Source organism: Hemitrygon akajei, chromosome 2 (genome assembly GCF_048418815.1).
Source record: "Hemitrygon akajei chromosome 2, sHemAka1.3, whole genome shotgun sequence".
NCBI lineage: Eukaryota > Metazoa > Chordata > Chondrichthyes > Myliobatiformes > Dasyatidae > Hemitrygon > Hemitrygon akajei.
The window spans coordinates 151,050,771-151,060,121 of record NC_133125.1 but is presented as its reverse complement, the minus strand read 5'-3'; positions in this window follow the sequence as shown (position 1 = coordinate 151,060,121).

Genomic DNA, 9,351 nt, shown 5'->3' with positions numbered 1-9,351 from the left:
CAGACTAGCGCTGACGAAATGGTGGTGGGACCATGGGTTGTCCGTACTGTTCGGAGAGTGAGGAGTGACAGGTTGCGATGTTTCAGCAGTGATAGGCTCCGCCCGGTGGTTGGAATAATGTCCTGTCCTAAAGGGGCGGACGCCTGAGCGGAGCGGACCTCGCAGTTGTTGGGTGAGTGGCAGTGCTTGGCTGAGGGAAAGCGACAGTGATTGGTTGAAAGTTTGAGTAGGCGGGCTGGTGGCGTTAGAACTGTCGGGTACAATTACCTCGGGGTGACAGCTGTCAGTTATGTGAAAGTGTGGGAAAATGCTTTTGGTTCGACTGGAAGTCAAATGCCGCAGCTGGGGGGCTTACCATATCTGTGGCAGGAGATTGGTGGAAAGTTTTTAGGGTATCCCTTTTGGCAAGGGGGGCAGATAAATTGCTTGCAGTGCCAGGGGGATCTGTCAAGGGGATCAGCTCCTCCCCCAGTTGTTCAGTTGATCCGAGAGGTGTCCGGAAACTTAGAGGAGGCCCAGTGGGAGAACGGCTTGGGGTCTCTGGGGGAGCACGTTCCCAGCAATGTACCAAGGAACTCCCGAAAGGAACAGACCCTATTCCTGAAGGCTTAGGGGGACCACGCACTCAGGTGTCGTTATGGATGGATGGAAGCCAAGTTAAAGCCATCCTCGACACTGGGGCGCCGGTTAAGTTGCTGTACAGTTTGTTTTATAACCGTTATTGGAAGCATTTACCCTTGACGACATTGAGGGCACTGGAGATTTGGGGTACCAGTGCCGGTGATTATCCAGACGACGGTTGTTGGTCAGTGAAAATGGAGTTCTTGGAGGCAAAAGTGGAGGTGACTGAGGTTCGTGAATTGTTAATGCTGATGTGTCCAGACACTGTTGAGACGGGCAGCGTTTCGGTTCTGGAGAGGACCAATTCCCTGCTGATGCGCTTGGGGGCCTGCCCGGAGGAGGCGGGTGAGTGTTGTTTGGAGGCATTGTCGATGCACCCAGAGTTTCGAGCTGCTTGTGCAGACGTGTGTAGCAGCATTGGGCCGGTACTGAATTCAAACAAGAGCCGGTGGTGGTACGGCCTGGGGGAAGTATCTGAGGGTGAGACCCTCTTAGTGGACACTGCGACATACCACGAGGGAGGGGAGTTGACCGCTGAAGACACCTTGGTGAGAGAGAGATTGCGGCGACTGGCCCTTGAAGTCGTGGGAGACGTAGGCAGCGTGTGTGTGGATTATATTGCGCTGAAGAGGCGCACTGTCATTGACCAGAATATGGCCCCGAGGGCCGAAGAGGCGATGGCCTGTCTGAGTGGTGCGAAGTGGTTTAAGGTGCTGGATCTGAGGAGTGGATGTTGCCAGATCCCGATGAGTAGGGCCGACAAGGAGAAGACGGCCGTTATAAGTTCCCTAGGAGTCTTCCGGTCCGAAAAGATGCCACAGGGCATATCCAGAGCCCTTGCAACCTTCCCGCAGGGCATGTGGAAGACCATGGGGGATGTGGAGGAGTTTGGAGTTTTGGCGTATATGGATGATCTCCTGGTATTTGGATTTGCCTCAGGAGAATATGATGTGAGGTTGTTGCAAGAGCGGCTAAAAACTACAGAGTTGAAGTGTTTTCTGGACACGTGCCAGGGCTGGCGAAGGTTGCAGCTCGTGAGTGACTGTCTCTACGGAATCCAGTTTGAAATGAAGATGGAGAGACTGGAGAAAGTCGATCTGGAAGAAGTCATGAGGAAGAAAAAGCTGGAGAGAAGTGCAATGAATACTGAACTGGAGGCTGACCAATCTTTAACTGCTGCTTTTCAGGCCGGGGTGGAAGAAGCTGTTGGAGTAACTGCGTCCCAGATTGAGATGGCCGGGACGCGTGAGTCAGAACTGCTGAGCCTGTGGTGAGATTTGCAGGGGCCAGAGAAGAAGCTGATATCTCAATTGCAGGAGGCTGAAGAGACTGCAGGAGCAGTGCAGGCCACATGTTTCCGTTTGGAGAAGATCAGACAGCAGCTACCAATCGCAGAAATGAGGAAGAATATGGATTCGAAGGATGATGTACTGGATACGTGGTATATGCTGCCTTTTGCTGACCTTCCCTCGATTGAGGAAGAGACCTTTGGCCCTTCTTCCACTGAGTCAGGTGTAGTGGGGAGGGTTAGCTGTGTGCAGTGGGGGGCATGAGTGAGAGGTTGAGAGAGGAGTTGGTAGCGGGCCCCAGGTATCCCCAGTTGTGTCCGAGCCTGAAGGGTTTAGGTGAGGGGGTACGGAGGTCTCTGAGGGTTAGGAAACTCCCAGATAAGTTGGCCTATGTAGCGCCTGAGGAACAGGGCGTGAGGTTTACTATGTGGGGAGGAAATGTCACTGTTCGTGCTTGGGTTAGGGTGTGTTGGCAGGAAAGGTGGCGAGTTATTTAATAGTCATGAGGACATGACTTTTATTTGGTGGGGGGAGAGTGTAAAGGGGGTTTCTTTTTCTTTGTTACTGTGTATGTAAACAAAATGGCTTCTTTGTTAAAAGTAGGAAGCTTCTTTGTTGCGAGAGAGTGCTGGAAGCTTGTTTGGGTTAAAATTTACTGATAACGAGAATTGTATTCCTTTGTAAACCAATTGGGATTAATGTTGTTCTTTCTTCTGACTCTGTAAGCTATTGTTGGCAGGCTTTTGGGGAGTTCGGCGTGAGGGGGTGAGAGAGGAAGGACGTGATGCTGTAAACTGGGTGAGGAACGGACCCCAAGCGGGGGTCCAAGGCCGGGATATACCCTGAGGAGAGGAGACGATGATAGATGTGCTGGGTTGACCACTTCGGGTGGTCCTGAGCTGCAAGTCGAGGAGTTCGGAGGGGATCGAATGGTGGCCAGAAGACTTCAGTAATTGAGCTCCAACGGTTGTGCACGAAGTGGTTTGGACTTTGATAAGTTTGGCACCTTTTCTTTATTTCCTTTTCCTTCATGTATACTGTATCATTATTAATTACTTAGTTATAGTAATCTTTATAAACTGTAATCATTTAATCGCATATGGCGTTTGTTCTTTGGCGAGGCGGGGACATCACACAGCATCCACACCAGCTGATTACCCAGTTTGGTGGGGCTGAAGGCTGCTCCCCCTAGACGAGAATGAGTTGAGCGAGCCTGAGGCAACCCAGGGGGTTACAATACCATAAATGAAAATGATGAAAAATGAACACACTACAGCTGTGAAAACTGTGAAGATTTATCACAGAAGGAGAAGTCCAGAGTCTGGCAAGAGTGGGGAGAGGGGATAGAGCAACAGGAAAGGGGAATTCTTATTTTGACTTATCTCCTTCCTTTCCAGTCCTGATGGAGGGTCTCGGCCTGAAAAAGTTAACTGATTACTCTTCTTCATAGATGCTGCCTCCTCTGCCGAGTTTCACCAGCAGTTTGTGTGTTTTTCCATTAATTATCACAGATTTTTTTCTTTTAAGTTGTACCTCAGATTGTTCATATTCCCTCAGCAGAACTTACCTAGACCTGTCGGTGGGATTAGTGCCCACTTGGGCAACAACTGGATCATTCCCTTCCATTACCAAGTTTCCCTCCAGCTCACAAGGGAAGATCCTTACCCAGTGGGGAAGGGCCACAACATAGGGTTCTTCCACTGGAGAGGGAGGAGCTGAGTTAGGGAAGGAAGCTCCTTAATTTCTTTTGTGGAAGTATATCACATCAGAGTACTACCTGAATGGCAGCAGAGCCATTGATGTCAAAGAATGAGATTGAACAGTACGGAAAGTATTGACTGTGAATGTAAAGAATAAAAATGCATTGAACAGTTTTTTATTATGCATAAGTTTGTTAAAGAAAAACATGTTTGAGGAAGTGAATCAGAGGGATGTGTCCGTCTCCTGGAACACCATCTCAAAACATGATGTGGCCCAGTCTCCAGCAGTTCCATTATGTTGCCTGGATAACATACCACCTGCTTGGACAAGCCTATTCTATTTAATTGATGAGACTAGATTTTGGAAAATAATACTTTCAACCTGGAACTCTCCTCACTCCAACATTCACTCCACCTTAAAACTATTCTCCAATGAGCAGAAACGTTGACAAAACACACTGACCTGCTGAGCTGTGATGTCACAAGTCAGCCCTGAAGACCAGAAGTTGCTGTGACCAGGTGTGTAACCTTTTACTTTTTAACGCAACTTGTTCTCTTTTCAATGTCCCAACCTTTTCCCGCTCTCCCACCCCAACCCCCATTTATGAACACTCGACCACCCTGAGACCAATGCTCAGGACCCAGCCAGTGCGGATCTCTGCATCGATGCCTGTTTGAGCAGTGACTCAGTGCTGACTGCTTGTGGTGAAGACTTTACCTCACCATAGCCAGGCACTGTGATTGTCCATGTCACATGTTACATACCCCGTAACGGGTTGAAAAGAACCAGCAGAAATGGAACACACCTGGAGTCTGAGTCTTCTGTTAAAACACTATTTTATAAGTAGCTACAAAATAAAGTAAGATAAAACAAGATCAGGCAAACAGGTTAGCAGAGTTTATGCATATATAAGTGAGTAAATAAAGTTCCCAAACTTCTCCAAACTCAGGTGATAAATAATACAGACTTACGATGGTATAGGTATGAAGTCAGTTCAGTTCGTGATATTAAATTGAGTAGAATGAGGAGAGAGAGAGAGGTGATTTGTTTTCCCAGTGCCGATACCGTCAAATCTTCCACGTCATCCTCCTGCTTCAGAAGTCTTGTTAAACTCACCGACTGTGACCACACAAAAGAGGATCCCCCATCATGGGGTAAAGTTATTAACCCAGGCGAGGGTTAAACACACCGATAGCTTCCCACCGGTCACCCCTTTTCCACACTGTGAGCAAAACCCACCTTTCTCGTGGGCACACAAAGCTCAACCAGTGTCAGTTACGTCAGTGTCTTCTGTGTGTCTGATTACAAAGCCAATTGACCTTGTATATATTCCACACCTGCTGAACACCAGCTGTCCGTCATAGAGCTCCGCCCTGCCGTAACCATGGCAACTCATGGGCTGTTCATTGCTCTCTCTCTGAATTAGCACACACACTCTTTTTAAAGGGACAGTTGATAATGAGTAATCCTTCAGATCTTGTCACACACAAAATTAACAAAGAAACCCAGGTCTCTCACCTATTGCATCTTCCATCCCTTACTGATGGATCCTGACGAAACAGCAAAGTCTCTTCTATAGGACTTATGGCTGAAGAGGCTCTGAGACATGTTGAAAGGCACGAGGAAGGGGTTATAGCAATGGAAGCATTTAATCATAACTATTGGTGATATGAATGACTTGGTCTAAAGGAACTGGATTGTGACAAAGGAGTAGACCATTCAGTCCCTCTTGCTTGTGTGGTGAGGTGTTCTTCCGTTATAAATTGGGTGGACACAGCTGTTCGGCCCACAATGCTGTGCTGAACATGTACTTACTTTAGAAATTATATAGGGTTATCCATAGCCCTCTGTTTTTCTAAGCTCTATGTACCCATCCAGGGGTCTCTTAAAAGACCCTATTGTATCCACCTCCACCACCATTGCCGGCAGCCTATTCCACGCACTCACCACTCTCTGCGTAAAAACTTACCCATGACATCTCCTCTGTACCTACTTCCAAGCACCTTAAAACTATGCCTTCTTGTGCTAGCCATTTCAGCCCTGGGAAAAAGCCTCTGACTATCCACACGATCAATGCCTCTCATCATTTTATACACCTCTCATCCTCTGTCACTCCAAGGAGAAAAGGCCAAGTTCACTCAACCTATTCTCATAAGGCATGCTCCCCAATCCAGGCAACATCCTTGTAAATCTCCTCTGCACCCTTTCTATGGTTTCCACATCCTTCCTGTAGTAAGGTGACAAGAACTCAGCACACTACTCCAAGTGAGGTCTGACCAGGGTCCTATATAGCTGTAATTGCTTGGTCTGCCATTGGGCACATCATTATATGCCATGCTGGATAACTTGGGCGATCGTGGTCTTTCCGTGATCATGACTGTTCTTGGCAAATTTTTCTACAGAAGTGGTTTCTTGCTTTCTCCTGTGTAGTGTCTTGACAATACAGGTGACCCCAGCCATTATCAATACTGTTCAGGGATTGTATGCCTGGTGTCAGTCAGCACATAACCAGGACATATGATATACACCAGCTGCTGATACGATCATCCACCACCAGCTCCCATAGCTTCAGGTAACCCTGTTCCTGGTGGGAGGTGGGGCTTAGCAAGTGTTACACTTTGCCCAAGGGTGAGATCCTGGCTAGTGGAGGGAAAAAGCACCTTACATCCCCTGTGGTAGAGACGTGTCTGCAGCCCGCTACTGTATACAGCATTATAAAGGCACCACGTTCATTTAATGAACAGTCACAGCTCCTCATTCCATCTGCAGTCACACTCCAGTGTGCTCTTCAAAGATTAGATTGGAAATTCTCCCAAACTGGACAATTCCTGTGTTGTTCATGTCACCATGCCAACCCCTTCCCACTCCCTCCATCTCAACATCCCAGTGCTTGCAGATTTCAGTGTGAAATTCTCTTTTAACACAGACATGTAACGGGCCAAGCTGCTGTTTCCTGCCGACTCACGCTCAGCTCCTCTGTGTATTTAGCAGCTTGTATATGAACCGTCACGGCTGTTAACAGCACCCTCGCTCCCCATTAACAGTAACAAATACAATTTATGCAACTACCACAGAGATGGATGCCGAGGTTATTGGGCTTTTTTCACAGCAGATCATCAAGATTGCCGAGTCTAAATTTAATCTGACATGATGCAATCCTGTAAAACTGCATATATCTGGAGTCCAGGGAAAATGTTTTCCCAGAAAGGTGAGAAGTAAGGACAGAAAATCCAAGGGAACTTGGATGTCAAAAGATCTTGAGGGTTGGTTAAAAGGGAAGAAGATTGGCAGGAGACAGAAGGAAAGCAAATCTGATAGCTTGGTTCAAGAAGGGTGACACAGGTAAATAAGTACAAGGATTCCAGTCTTATATCAGTAGTCGGGAAACTCTGGGGGCAAGTAGAGATTGTCAGATTTCATTTTCATTTGCAAAGTCAGTAATTCATCACAGATTTTCAAAGAGCTCTTGAGAGGAGATTCAGTTTGACTGTTCTGAAGCAGTAACAAATGTATTGCTGTGATATTTGCATCTTTGACAAGGCCACCTGAGGATGTGAGGAAGAACCTATTGACACAGAGGGTGGTTGGAATTCGGAACACACTCCCTGAGGGAGTGCTGCAGGCTGAGAGTCTTACACTTAGATGAGAAATTCAAATATTGAAAGGGCAAAGTAGAAAAGGCTTGAGGCAGAATGTTGTGTAATCGACAAAGTACTTCATGACTGGAACAAAAATAGAGAAGAGCCTTTTTCTTTGCTGGCTGATTGTACATGATAAAGAGTAGTTTTCCTACTGCCCTGAAGGATTTTGTGTGTAAGGTTTTGAGGGCAACTGCAGAGTCAGAGCTGTGATCTACATGGGAGGGGGTAGCAAGCCCCTCAAGGCAAACTATGCCCTCCATTTCAATAGGCAGGATCTGCAGGTAGGGCAGGTGTCACAACAGCACAGTTAGAGACCGTGAGTGACCCTCACTTGGTGTAGGCAAGTGATTGGAGAACTAATCTAAAGATGGGAGTTGCTGGGAGCACTGCTCAGGTCAGGCAGCATCTGTGGAAAGAGAAACAGTTAATGTCTTGGGTCCAGACCGTTCATCTTAATCACCATCTGTGTTACAGTTGCTCCAATGTTAAGACATTCCATACCAGTGCACCTGAAGGTTCCGATATATGTCGCTGATCTGAAATGTTAACCGTTTCTCTCTCATCAGTTGGTGTCTGACCCACTGAATGGTCCCAGCAAGTTGGGAGGAGGTTTCCGGTCATCCCACGTGGATGGAGAAATGAGTCATCTGACAGGACACTAAGACAGTGGGGTCTAAGGACGTGGAGCCATGGATTGGGGTCACCCTGCAGCAAGGGAATCACCGCTGTGCGTCAGATTCACCTCTAAAGGAGGGGGCACAGATGGGGAACAGGTCATGATGATGATGGGTTCTTTGAGCTAGGATTGGGATTAGGAGCCATTGTAGATGACATTCCAGCAGTGAATGAACCCAGGTTCCCCACCCATTTGGTTGAGGGAGATCAGCACTGAAGACGGTAGATGTGGTGTGAAACACTGTGGACAGATAGAGAGTAATGGCAGTGAAGTAGAATCAGCAGTTTGCTCACTTGCTGGGTGAAACTTTGCTCACCACTACCCCTCTCCCCCCCCCCCCCCCCCGCCCCACACACACATATTGGGAACAGCTGAAATGTTTGCCAGTTATTTATCAACAGACACTCAATTAGAAAATTTAGTACATTTATTTTTGATGAATTCTGGAACATCTTTCTTTCCTGCCACTGGGTTTTGTTTCATATCCTCTGAGAACTGAGTTTCATTCTTTGCTAACTCTTCCAGTAGCTCTGACTTTCCCCTGGCCTTTGTCAATGATTGAATTAACTCCATGTACCCAGGTTTCCTTCATCTTTCCCAGAGTGAATCAGAAGGTCAGTGTAAGCTGGGGTGGATAATGGATTTAGTCTCTGAGCTTCTTCAAGTCTTCAAATGCTCTCAGACAATTGTACGATCAACTCCCACACTGCATTCTGAAGCCCCGCATGCTCCTGTTGAAGCTTCTCTATGATCTTCTCCTGTGTCATCATCTCAATACTGGCCTTCTATGCTTTTTTATGCCACATAATGTCTTTAGTTTCATTGACATATTTGTACATTTCTCTTGAGTGATGTAGTATGCTACATTTATTAGGACAGATGTTGAAAGTGCCCCTGCAGGTCCATAAATACACACTAATATTTAAAAATATATACAGCATAAATACAAGGACTGTAGCATGTAAAGTAACATTTGTGACAGACATTTACTGTTGGAGCATTTATTTCAAGACATGACCTTCCATTTTATAGATGTGACTTGAACCTCAAACACAGAGACCTTTCTTTCATACAGTTTGTTTTACTGTGGCGTCAGAACCTGTTGTGTTTTCTGAAGTTCCTCCAATTTGGTTATCACAATTTGCATCTGACTCTGCAAACCTTCATTGAAACTTCCAGCTGCTTACATTCCATTGGAACCACTTTGGTAAAGCTAAATTTTCTTGGTTCCATCACACTGCTTACCCTAAAGAATTTCTTCATAGTGTTACTTCCCATTTTCCAGAAATCGCATCAAATTTATCTTCATTCTCTTCCTCTTCCCCACTGTCATCAGAGCTCCTCTCATTGGCAGCATTTTCAGAGGCTGGACACTGGGCAAAAATGACTGAATTGTTAAACTTGAAGTGAACTGGCATACTTT